Here is a 12,140-nt window from a genome sequence, read left to right as displayed (position 1 = left end):
GACCATATAGCTTGATTTCCCATTTTCAGCTCTGATGAAATCCATAATATTCCTGGATATTATGGCAACATGAGCTTTAAAATCACTTTCTCTCTAAACTATTTCGAGTTAGATGGCTTTATTGAAAGTTAAAGAGTTCTCCACATTTGCGTCAATTCTAAGGAGATAGATGAAACTGGAGCCTATTATACAGAGTTAGGTAAGTCAGAAAGAGAAACACCAATACAGTATATTAATGCATTTATATGGAATTTAGAAGGACAGAAGTGATATGGACCATATATGCAAGACAGCAAGAGACACAGATGTAAAGAACAGACTTTTGGACTCTGTGGGAGAAGGCAAGAGTGGCATGATTTGAGAGAATAGCATTGAAACATGTATATTACCATATGTGAAACAGACGACCAGTGCAAGCTGATGCATGAAGCAGGCACTCACAGCAGGTGCTCTGGGACAACCCAGAGGAAAGGGATGGGGAAGGGTTTCAGGATGGGGAGACACCTAGACATACCCATGGCTGATTCATGTTGATTTAAAACCCACAATATTGTAAAGTAATTAGCTTCCAATTAATGTAAATAAATTAACTTTTTAAAAAGTGAAAGAGTTCTTGACTAATAAATAAGGGTGAAGAGTGATCAGATCTGCCGACAGCAGACAATTTGCAAAATCGTTACATTTCCATTCCTGGTGAAGTGAAGCTTCTAGTAATGAAATAGCTTACTGAGGCTCGCCATGTCAGAGGAGGCCTTTACACCCAGATCTATGAGACTCCAAATTTCATGCTTTTAGCACACTGCCGTAATGGTCATCTGGACTCAAACCACGAAGTACAGTTTGCTTATGGCCCTTCAGCTTCTTGTGATCACTTCTATCTCCTTGCTTCCATCTGTCCTGCATCTTCTCCCACTGAGGAGTCTGATGATGATGATTTCTCATGGTTGAGTATTCACTCTAGAAATAGACTCTTGGGTTTGAATCCAATTCCTTCTACATAACAGTTGTGAGACCTTAGCAAGTTACTTCTTTTCCACATTTTTCTCATCTAAAAAATATAAATTTGTACCAATCTCATAAAATTCTTAGGAATGTTAAATGGAATGAAGTGTGGAAAGTACATTAAAAAGTGCTTGACATAGTAAGAATACAAGAATATGATTAACCTTTAATCATAAATTAAATTTTGGACAAATTTTGTGTTTGTCCAAAAATCCCCATAAATACCAATCTTACATTCCAATTAATCTTGCATTCTTTCCGTAAGCCTTTCTCAATGAAAACTCCTGTTTCCTTCTATCAGATCAGCTAGAAAGTCAATTATGATAATCCACATTGCAGTGCACAGCTATTGGCAATCACTTTCAAATGTGCTTGATTCTTAACATAAAGAATTGTCAATTGATGGACTTCACATTAGAAGGGCATAATAACTGGGGCTTGAGTATATTCCCTGCTCAGCCATTTCCATCTTGAAACAAAGAACCAATAGATTCAACAACTTCCAACAATGTTTAGGAAACAGTGAGAAGCTGTATAAGTGCAAATGAGAAAAACAATGTGAGATGAGGTTGGAAATCTTCTAGTAAAACTACAACACACATTTTCCCATCACCTCTTTGTAGCCTCCAGGAGGTACCTTATAACTCTGTGCTTTACAAATAAGGAAATACATATATAAAGATAACATTTAATATCATAGTGATATAGCGATGACTAAAGGCTAACTGAATCAAGTGACTCAGGATCAGTGACTTTTCTTATAGATTAGAGAATCATTCCTTGAGTAATTTTTAAAATAAATTTATTCCAAAGTTAGAATCACAAAAGTAATGACAATATATTAAATTGTCAGTATATTTAATGACAGTATTAAATGACAGTATATTAAATTCTCTTTTTCAATAGAAAGAATAAAGACTATTTATTCAATACACAGTGAAGATGTTAGATTTTTGTTTTTATTTTTGATAAGAGCAAACTAGAGAGAACTTAAAATTTTACTTGAGTTTTTCTTTATTAACCACTGAAACTATATGAGTCAGTAAGTGAAAATTATTAAAGGCTTCCTAAGTGTGCAATTATAGGCAGGTAACCTAACTTCTAAGTCTCCTTTATTGCATCTGTAAAATGGAGAATCTCTCCATTATCCAAAGCATATAAGGCAACAATATTTTTTTAAATTCAGTGAGATACAACTGTCATGAAAACAGTGATGTAAATGTTATCATTGGAAGAATAAAATTTGAAAAGATGCCTGAAAATACATGCCATTTATTTGGACTTTTAATTATCACTGTCTTACCTGTAGTCAATCAATTTTGTTCTAAAAATTACCACTGGGATAATTTTTACATGGAAGCTCTCAAAAACTTTCAAATCATGGTATATTCCATTTAAGTGTGTCAAATAGATGAACAAATTACTCTCCTTTTTTTTTTAAATCTATACATACCTTTTGTGAAACTAATCTGAACTGAATACAAACTAAGAGGGAAATTTCTTGGTTACTGACAAAAAATAAATTCAGCAGGTAGAGATGAGTATGGGGTCTAGAGTACCAAGTTCCCAGTAGTTTCTAGAGTAAGATGATTCATTAAGATATGAAGAAAAAAGTAGGAAAGAAGGAAGGAAGAAAAAGAGGGCAGGCAGGAAGGAGATAAAACAGGGAAAAAAATGGCAGGGAAGGAAGAGAATATAAGAGAATTACTGTATCATGCTCTTAGCTGGAGAGTTGAACAAATCTTCTGGCAGTGAGCAGTAACATGCTTCAATGCATACGGGTCTGAACGTCCAGCAGTCAGAGAAATCAAACTGTTGCTATGTGTTCAATATATAAGTGATGAAACAGATTCTCAAAGGCATAACAGAACTCATCCATGTTACTCTTCCCTGAAGGAGTCGACTCTCTCCTATCATTAATATTCATTCTGTGTTATCTAGGAATGGTTCTGAAAGTATCTATGATTCTCCAGGAAAAAAAAAAAAAATCTAAAACCAAACAGGAACCTTGCATTTTAAGTACTTTCCTCCCCACCCCCCAATTTTAAAGCAGGCAGTTTTAAACCATTTAGGAATAGGTCGGCTTTTGGTGGCTTTTCTAGAATTATTAAACTCAACTATATCTCAAGATGATTGTTTGGCATTTTATATTTAATATTATAATTGAATAAAATACAAAAATAGGTATATTACTTGCAATGTCACATTGTTAACTAAGCTTTCATGTACAGGAAATTCTGTACAAAGACAAAAGATTCAAGCACTTTTAGGCATATAATGGTCTGGTTTATAGATATTTATAAATAAAACTTGTGGCCTTGGATTCTGGACATTGGTTAAAATAAGATAGTGATGTTATTCTATTTAAAAAGAGATGTTAGTGGTCTAGAAATACGCTCTAATGCCCAACAGTTCACTTTATTCATTCCTCAAATCTGATAAAAATGCTACGGATTAGGCAGAAAGCCAGCCCTGTAAACCAGGATCTGGCAGACACTCCAAGCCAGAAACAGATTCCATGCTTTGCTACCGTGTCTTTCTCCTGAAGAAATCGTGACAATTTATCCTCCTAATAATCATGCTAACTCAGAGCCTGGTTGTTAGAGGAGCTTAGCCAGGCCTTGGTAACCTGTGTTGTATCATTTATCCTTGTCTCAAAGGCCATCAAGTCATTTGTCTAAAACAGAGTTGTTAATGACTTTTCCCTCAAAAATAAGCAGCTTCCATATTTCAAGGGTAGAGAACAAGGACTGACCCACTGTTTATAATACACAGAATACCAGGGTGGGGTTGTGTGCACAGAACATCATCTGGAAAAGATATACTTGACTGACTCTTTCTCCTTCTCAAGGAAAGGACAAACAGTTCCAAATTGACATTTTCATGAGTGTAGCCTGCTGCTCTGCTGCTCTATGCTGTTTATACTTACAGTTACTTTCACATAAAATTATGTCTGAAAAAAAGAATAACAATAATCTAGCCTAAAAGCAACCCTATGTGATGTTTCACAGTAATATTCAGAGATTCTACAGGAGTACGAACCAGTTCTCAGGTATCTGTGATGATCAGGATGAGGCACATGAATGCTCAAGAGTCTCTGTAACAAGACACAGGTGGATTCTGGAAGTATTAGAGCCAATCTAAGGATGTGAAAATATTTTAAATAATTATTTCAGCTTTACCCACTGATGTTAACAAGTTAAAAAGTTAGACTGATTCATGGTTTTAACAGTCTCACCTTTTGCTTGGGTCACTCGTGAGTAATCACAAGAAATTCCATGAAAGAAAAGCTATTTTGTCAATTATGTAAAACTTATATACATTGTATTTTGAAAGTGTTGATGTGAAGTTTGTTATAGCTGAGCATGTTTTGTGTATTTCCATGTGTTTTTGCCTTCACGTTGATGAAAATATGCCAATAAATCTGAAAGTAGCAATTACTAAATCCAATTATCTGCCTCCAGCTAGAGTGAGGCTTGGGCTGGCATGCAAGGAGAATGGCCCGGAAGCGAAATTAGCCTCAGATAAAAACAGAAGGCTGTCCCCTGGAGGCCACATCCAGGGAACTGTCTCCAGAGGTGTTTGTCTGCTTTCTTCTTTATTCGCTTACGGAGTAAAAGTTGGTTGTAGTCTGGAAGGGTGTGGGAGGCCAACAAGAGATATCGTGTCTCATTTAAGCAACTGGAGTATCAGAAGGCTTTGTATTTAAATAATTCTCTGATTCTACTAGTGCTTAAATACCTACGTGCATTTTATCCTTGATTAGCTAGGTGAATGATTTAGAAAGAAAAAGAAAACCTCAATTGCAGGAAACAACATATAACCCTCCTTACTTGTATAATACCCTTTGGCAAAAATAGTATTGCACTGTATGAACTCTAAGCACTTTAGAATTATAAGCAAAGCTACACTGAACAAACATAGTAACAACAGGTTTAGTAGGATGAGGCAAGACCAAGTTTCAGTATCATACCTGCACTGATTAACTGGATATTTTGACCAAAATTCATTCTTGACTGAATCACTTAGTTAAATGTCGTAGGCACAGTCTGGGGGCTGCTGCAGCAGGACTGTTATCTAGCATATGCAATGAATTGTTGTGTGACAGGGCTGCTAGGAAATTGCATTTTAACCAAACTATTTCAGAAACCAAATTATTTCACCAGATTCTTATACTAGCTGAGAAAGGCCATTCTCATCCTACATGGAAATTTTCCAGCTCCCATTTTGCAAAAACAGTTAAAGTATAGAAGGCATTTATTATCTTTATAAGCTTTACAGTCTTCCAGGGCTCCTCTTCAACAAAGTGACTCCATATGTGGATAACTAATATGCTCAACATACTACTAGTGAGACCAATACAGGAATGATTGATTTCTTTTTATCTACACAACGGCAAAACCCCAAATGATGAACTCTGACCTCCTCTCAATTACATTACAGGTAAGTTATGGAAACCAATGTGCCACATTCCTTCCAAGAATTGAATGTATTTGTAAAGAATCAGAATTAGTTCTAAACAATTAGAAGTTGTGGTTTAACTAAGTAGAAACAATTATAAAAATTACAGAAAATTTTTTAAACTGCTTTGGAATTTCCAAAGACATGTCACAAAATTTCTTTCTAACACAGTATAAATGTGCTATTGTTATTCTGACATAGGTTCCAATTTGTTTTAGAACTCTCTGAAATAACATTTTTAAATTTGGAAAGCAAATATTTTAAAAGGAGGTTTCCTTGATATAGGACTTCTGCAATTATATTTAAAACTATAGAAATAACATCCCCAGTGCTTACTCTTCCTATAACATAGTAATGTTTCTGATTGCACACTTTAAAAGTTTTCCTTTTTTAAATAATCTAGCAAAGGTTAAAGTTTTATTCTTATACAACAAGAAAATACTGTGTGCTCTCTTACTTCCAGTAGATAACATGATTATATTTACAATATTATTTAATACACATTTATTTTCTTATACTAACACATATAAGTAGAATGATGCTCATACATGCCCAGCTATCACAGTTCATCTTATAGTCCATATAAAAATGGTTCTTCAAGAAAGAACACTCCTAAAATGACAGAGAAGATAAAAGAAAAACACTATTTCATTCAGACGGGAAAGATTAAATCCTGTTTTTAAAAAATGGCCACACTTAATGGAGAGGTTTGAATCAAGTTTATAAAAACATTATGAAAAAATAATGCTCATTCTTAAAGAAATTACTAAAAATACCGATCTAAACCCCCTTCCCTGAAAAAGCAATGATAATCATGTTGGTTATATGAAAGATTAAGAACAAATTTACCTTTATGCAAATGTTGAAAGAAACAAAATATTAGAAAGAAAGAAAATCTTAGAAAGAAAGAAAGAAAGAAAGAAACAAAATCTTTAATGCCCTGTTATATCTAAATCATATGAAAATATGATTTCAGGTTATTTGTTACCTGCATATAAAAGTGTATCTTGTACTGAGAGGTTTTTTTTTTTTTTTTTTCCAAATCCATGATTCATATGAAAATCACTTCTTCCCTAAGCTGTATAAAGGGAAAGATCTATACCCCCATTAATTTTGCCTCTGGGTATTCCTAGTCTTTTCAACCAAATAAATATTAAAAGCATCCCTAAGACACTGTCATCTTTCATTAAATGATACTTTTTACAGAAGTACTCCCTAGTTTCAGCAGATTATATGCTACTGCCCATTAGTATTGAATCCCTTCAGAAAATATTACATAATATATACATATATATACACACACATACACATACCTATATACACACACATGTGTACATATATATATTCTAAAATACTAGTTGAAATTATTTATTTGGACTGCCATATACTTTATTCCTATTTAAATAGCTTTGAACAATTTCAATGGCAAACAGTTTCAACTAGAAAGCATCTCAGACGTTAAACTTTTGATACAGATGTATTTATGACAAGCAAATGATTGAAAAATTTTTAGAATCACCGTGTTTTAGGTATTTAATTTTAGTAAGCATTAGTTTTTAGCAAAACACTTGTAAAACCCACCCCTACATTATTCTATGCCAAAAAATCTAACTTTGGTCTTGGTGTTCTGTAATATTAGATCAAATTTGCTCTGTTATGTAACCACACTGTTTACTTTTGCTTTCCTTTCCCCAAATAATTTAATCACTACCATTAGAAAAAAATATATATTATGTTCCAATTTGGAATTAATGCTATCTCTTCCTAGCTATTACACATACCAGAACTCTTAAGAGCTCAAAGTATTTCAGGCTCACATAATTGTCTATGTTAAGTGTGAGATTTTTAAGATCAGATGGCTGTAAAAACCTAATTTGGGAATCCAGTATAAATCGATTTAGTACATTGAACTTAAAGGAGATGAATTGATGTTATATCTATGGTGTCATTAGGCAAGTTCAAATTAGCTTTCAGATCTAACATATTCTGCATTTTATTTATTACTCATCTGGTTCATTTTGCAAATACAATTAAGAGAAGTTACTATATTCTAGCTTTATTTTCAGTTAGCACCAAGTCTAATATGCAAATATTATAAATACCATAACCATTTTCATATTTCTGGACTAGAACTATCTGACAATTTGACCAGACAGAATAACTAATATTCTTCATTATGAAATGAAGTTCAAAACTACTCTGCAACAATTCTCTATTGTGTGGTATTTTATAAAATTAGTATTTTAGATTTCCCCTGTAGAGTAGCAACCTTTAGTTCTGATAAAAATACATTAAAGCCTAATTACCATATTTGCTCTGAAACATTAAGATGATTTACTAAGATATCCTTTTAAAGGGAGAAAAGATGAAAGTTGTATGAAACTGTTATACTAGAACATTTTATGGGATGACAGGGCAATAATTTCCTACAATATATTATTTAAAGTCTTACTTCTATCCACTCACTATTTATTGGAATTAGTTCTGACTTCCGGTATATAAAGGCGTAATTTTTTTTTTTTTGTAAGCATGTGAAAAACTCAAGACTCATGTGCATTTCTTTTACATGTCACTGCTATAATTAACATTTGTTAAGAGTTTCAAACATCAATGTCACAAACCAAGCCCAAATTTGCAACTTTCCTAAGACACAGTGAGAAATAACCAAGTAAAATCTTAATTTGCTCACATGGAAAGCAGTCGGTTTCCTTTCTCTCTTCATGTCTAAACTTGTTAATTCAGATGTACACATGTGAGGCAATTAGACGATTGTCCCTTTGTCCTTGTAACCGAAAGGTGGCACCTCTAAAAATTAGAGTTAGCTTTCAACAGAGGTACTACATTAAAAAGGAAAAAAAAAAAAAAAAAACCAAACAGGCATTTAAATGTCAAAGCCTTAGAAAGAAGATCTTGTTTCTGTGACCTGAGGTTAATTCTACTGAAATAGGAAAGATAAGTGTCTCGAATGGAAAATAGTTTAGAAAATAAAACCTATTACATTGATGGTAAATAAATGCAGCTCTTCTCTAGATCAGTGTATAAACTTGTCCACTTAAGATATATAGTGAAAATAATACTTTTTGGGATACATAGATTAGTGTGGAAGGTCAAGCAGAGTTGAAAAAGAAGGCTCCTTTTTCTTATCCCAAGTGGACACATTTAAAAAAAAAAGTAAGACTTGGCATTTCCTTTGATAAATCAAAGGGGAAGATTTATCTGGACACCGACATGTGATTTCTCTGCACTCATGTAGGATCCACTTGGAATGCTTTCCCATTGCATTGAACTAAGCACTTCTTTCTACCTCCTCCCATCTGACAGCCATCACTTATCTGTCTCAGATGAATAACAAGAAAGGAAAGCTTATACCATTGACGATGGAATTAGAAATTTCTGAGGCTGCCTTCAAGGTTCTGTCCACCAAGTCCTGTTCACTTAACCTATCATTCAGGCAGCCAGGGCAGAGTTGTTTTGACATCTTTCTCTGTATTATAATAAGAGATGAGAACAAACACATTTTTCCCATTAAGATTTTTGAAATTTGAGGCTATCTTCCTACCATTACTTTCTAAACTTTGTTCCAGTACAAGAGAATTCTTGGCCAACTGAGCCTCCATGTGCCTTCTAAATGGAGTACTAAAATTGTATAAGCATCACGTTTACATCTGTTAAATATACTTATTGAAAGAAAAGAAGGCAAAGCATGAATTCAATATCTGGGAAACAATGCAAACAGCAGAAAGAGAGAAGGAAATCATAATTCATACACAAATGCAGCTTTAACACAAAAGTTAAATGTTTGCTTTATTTTAAAGGGTTAATCTTCAAGAAAGTCAAAATCAACACATACACAAAGCTAACTAGATTAGCTTTCTCAAAGTAGAAAACCAAGCCTCCTGATAGGACTAGTGTCACTTAAAAATGTTTTGAAACTTTATACATATACATACATATATCTATATCCATCTATCTATCTATCTATATTGCTCCTCACCATAAAGGCCATACCAAAGAATCTCAGGAAATTAATGTTTTTAATTTTTTTTCTCTATTGGAAAAGCTTCTCCAAGTTCAGACATTACCACTGATGGACAATACCAAATAGCCCTACAGGACAGATGGAAACAGGAAGAGTCAAATGGTGGGCACTTAAAAGCAACAGCAATTAAGCAGTTGCAAGTGGGTTGAAACGGTGGTTTATTTTTGTTCCATTTGAAGGAATCAAGTGAGAGACACAGCCTCTTGCAAGGAGGAGATCAAGTCAAACTTGACGCTTCCCCTCTTTGCACATCTTGTCTACTTCCTTTATTCAGTTTAATTGCTTTCCCTATTCTAATTTTCGCAGAGGTTGTATTCTATCTTGTTCCTTCTCTCCTGCCCTGGGCAGGAAAGAAAAAAAAAATCTTTCTCCTTTCATCACTACCTTCCTCTTTCCTCTGAGAAAAGGCAATCCTCTCCAGGAGGAGAAAAAAGCCCTGTGCGTGCTTCGGATGGGAGGAGGGAGAAGAAGAGAGATTGAGAAAGGAGTTGGAGGGGGGTGGGTGGTGAGGGATAGAAATTGAGGGTGGGGGGCGGAGGAGAGGGGAGGAGAGAAGGAAAGGAGAAGATGGGGGATGCCCAACATCAACTCCAGGCTCTGAATCACAGGCGCCGTGCTAAGTGCTTCTCCGGGAGATGCACATGTGGTCTCATTACACTGCTCACAATAGGCCACCCGGGGCTCCCTTCCCAGGTCTCAGTCTCCCCCCACCAAAACCCAAGTGTGCCGAGAAGAAACCCTTCTGGACGGATTCAAGCAAATAGGCACCACCGAGGTGGCCGTGCCGCCACTCCCGCTGCCTTACCTGGAGCGGGGAGCAGGAGGTGGTGCCTGCTCGCTGGTCCCTACCGCTTCCCGGGGCTGACCGGTGCACACGACTCCTTTCGCTGCCTCTGCTCTTGGAGGGGCAGCCTGCAACACAAAAGGGGGGTGTGGGTGTGGGTGTGTGGGAGGTTTTCCAGGGCCACCAGCTGGTCCCAGCTGGCCGCCCTCACCCTACACACACCCCTCCGGGGCACCAAGCCCCGCTCTCCGGGGAGCACCACCCTGGGGGCTTGCCCCGGTGCAGTCTCAAGTTGCCGCTGCCAAGTGCTGCCGCCGCCGCTGCAGGAGGAGGAGGTGGAAAGACACTGGGGGCAGCACTCGGTCTAGAGCATCCCCACACTGCAGCTTCTCCAGGAATCCCTCCAGTGAGGAGGCGGCCGCCCGTCATCTCCCAGCCCCAGCCGCCTGATTGGCTCCACCGCCGGTACGCTGAGCCCGGGAGCCAATCCGGGCGCACTAATAATAGGTGGATCCGCGCAGCCAACAGCGCCCATCCCAGTTCTGTTAGTGTCTCTCCATCCCCACAGCGGACAGGGACTTGAGGAGGGGGTTGAGGAGCGTTGGGGGAGGGGGGTAAGTCTGAGGGGGTCAGATCCCAAGGAGACGTAATCAAGGGCATCCGATAAACCCTCTGGGTAGTTACAGGAATGCCCCGCAACCTGTTCAGCAAGCCATAAGCACAGGGGAGGGAGACAGCATAATAAAAAGCTTTTTTTTTTTTTTCCCCTCTCTCTTTTCTTTCTTTTTTTTTTTTTACTTTCAATCAAAACCTGCCCTGATACTGAGCATGCCCAGACTGCAACAGCGCCCTAGGAGTTCCGATGTGTGTGGGTTTGCAGGCTGTGGGTGTCTTAAAATGTGGGCGCTGGGAAGAAGAGACAGAAGTTTGTCTTTGGCTATTTGACCCGGAGGAGTTGTGAAAGCAAAGCAGGGCGGGGATAAGAAAGGAGTCCGCCGGAGAGTGCTCACCCTGAACCATAGGAAGGTGGCCCTCTGGGCCACTGGAGGCTGTTAATACCATTGTGTGGGTTCAAGGGTGGAAGCGGGGTAAGAATAATCGGAGCGTTTCTAGACGCCTGGAGACTTTTCTTGAATCAAGGGTGCGGTGCTTGGGAGATGCCGGGATGCGGGCATGGGAAGCTCCTTCCCCTAGGTGGGGCCGGGAAGCGACTCCACCCTGTCGCGGGGGCTGCCAGGCAGGGGAGAGCGCTCTGGGAGTTTCCACTGCGGCGACCAGTAAGTTTGTAGACTTAGGTCAGGTGCGACAACGTTGGGGATGCAGTTTCTGCCAGCTCCGTTCCCCATCTCTCCACCCCTTGCCAGCGACGACTGAAGCGTGGGTACTCCCCCTCCTTTCTCTCTTTCCCCTGAACGATTCTGCTCGGAAGTAAGAAGCTTTTCCCCTGTGACAGCAGTGCTGACCTGATTGCCTCTAAGCTCTAGGGCAATTTATAGCTTGGTAATACGGAGAAGCCAAACTGGGAGATTCAGCGATAGGGGGCAGGGACAGCAAGCAAGGCAAGGGGCGGAGCGGAACCTGGCTCCGGTAGGACCAGGTCCAGTCTCTGCTCCACAGGTGCAAGGCTTCTGAAACGCTGAGAAGTATCTCTCTCTCTCACCCACTGACCTTGTTTACTGGCCTTTAAACCCCTGACTTGTTTTGCTTAGAAATGCTTCCAGTTTGTGTAAACTTTGTCAATGGCTCCAATTGAGAACTCTCCTAATTGGGTTCTTTATTTTACTGAGAAGATTATCATGGCGTCTCAGTTAAGGAAATAAATAGCTATCTCAATTCCCCAAACCCATCCACTTT

General features: G+C 38.0%; 1 protein-coding gene across 3 annotated transcripts in view; it reads right to left on the bottom strand.

Moving 5' to 3' along the window:
• Positions 1–10,691, bottom strand: part of SYT1 (synaptotagmin 1) — a 634,295-nt gene extending 623,604 nt beyond the window's left edge. For all 3 annotated transcript variants that reach the window (XM_027967160.3, XM_027967161.3, XM_060412479.1), the window contains exon 1: positions 10,308–10,691. The gene's annotated coding sequence lies outside the window, so the exon portion shown is untranslated. The remainder of the gene's footprint in view (positions 1–10,307) is intronic.
• Positions 10,692–12,140: the final 1,449 nt, after the last annotated feature.

Source organism: Ovis aries, chromosome 3 (genome assembly GCF_016772045.2).
Source record: "Ovis aries strain OAR_USU_Benz2616 breed Rambouillet chromosome 3, ARS-UI_Ramb_v3.0, whole genome shotgun sequence".
NCBI lineage: Eukaryota > Metazoa > Chordata > Mammalia > Artiodactyla > Bovidae > Ovis > Ovis aries.
This window is presented reverse-complemented; position numbering and strand designations above follow the sequence as displayed.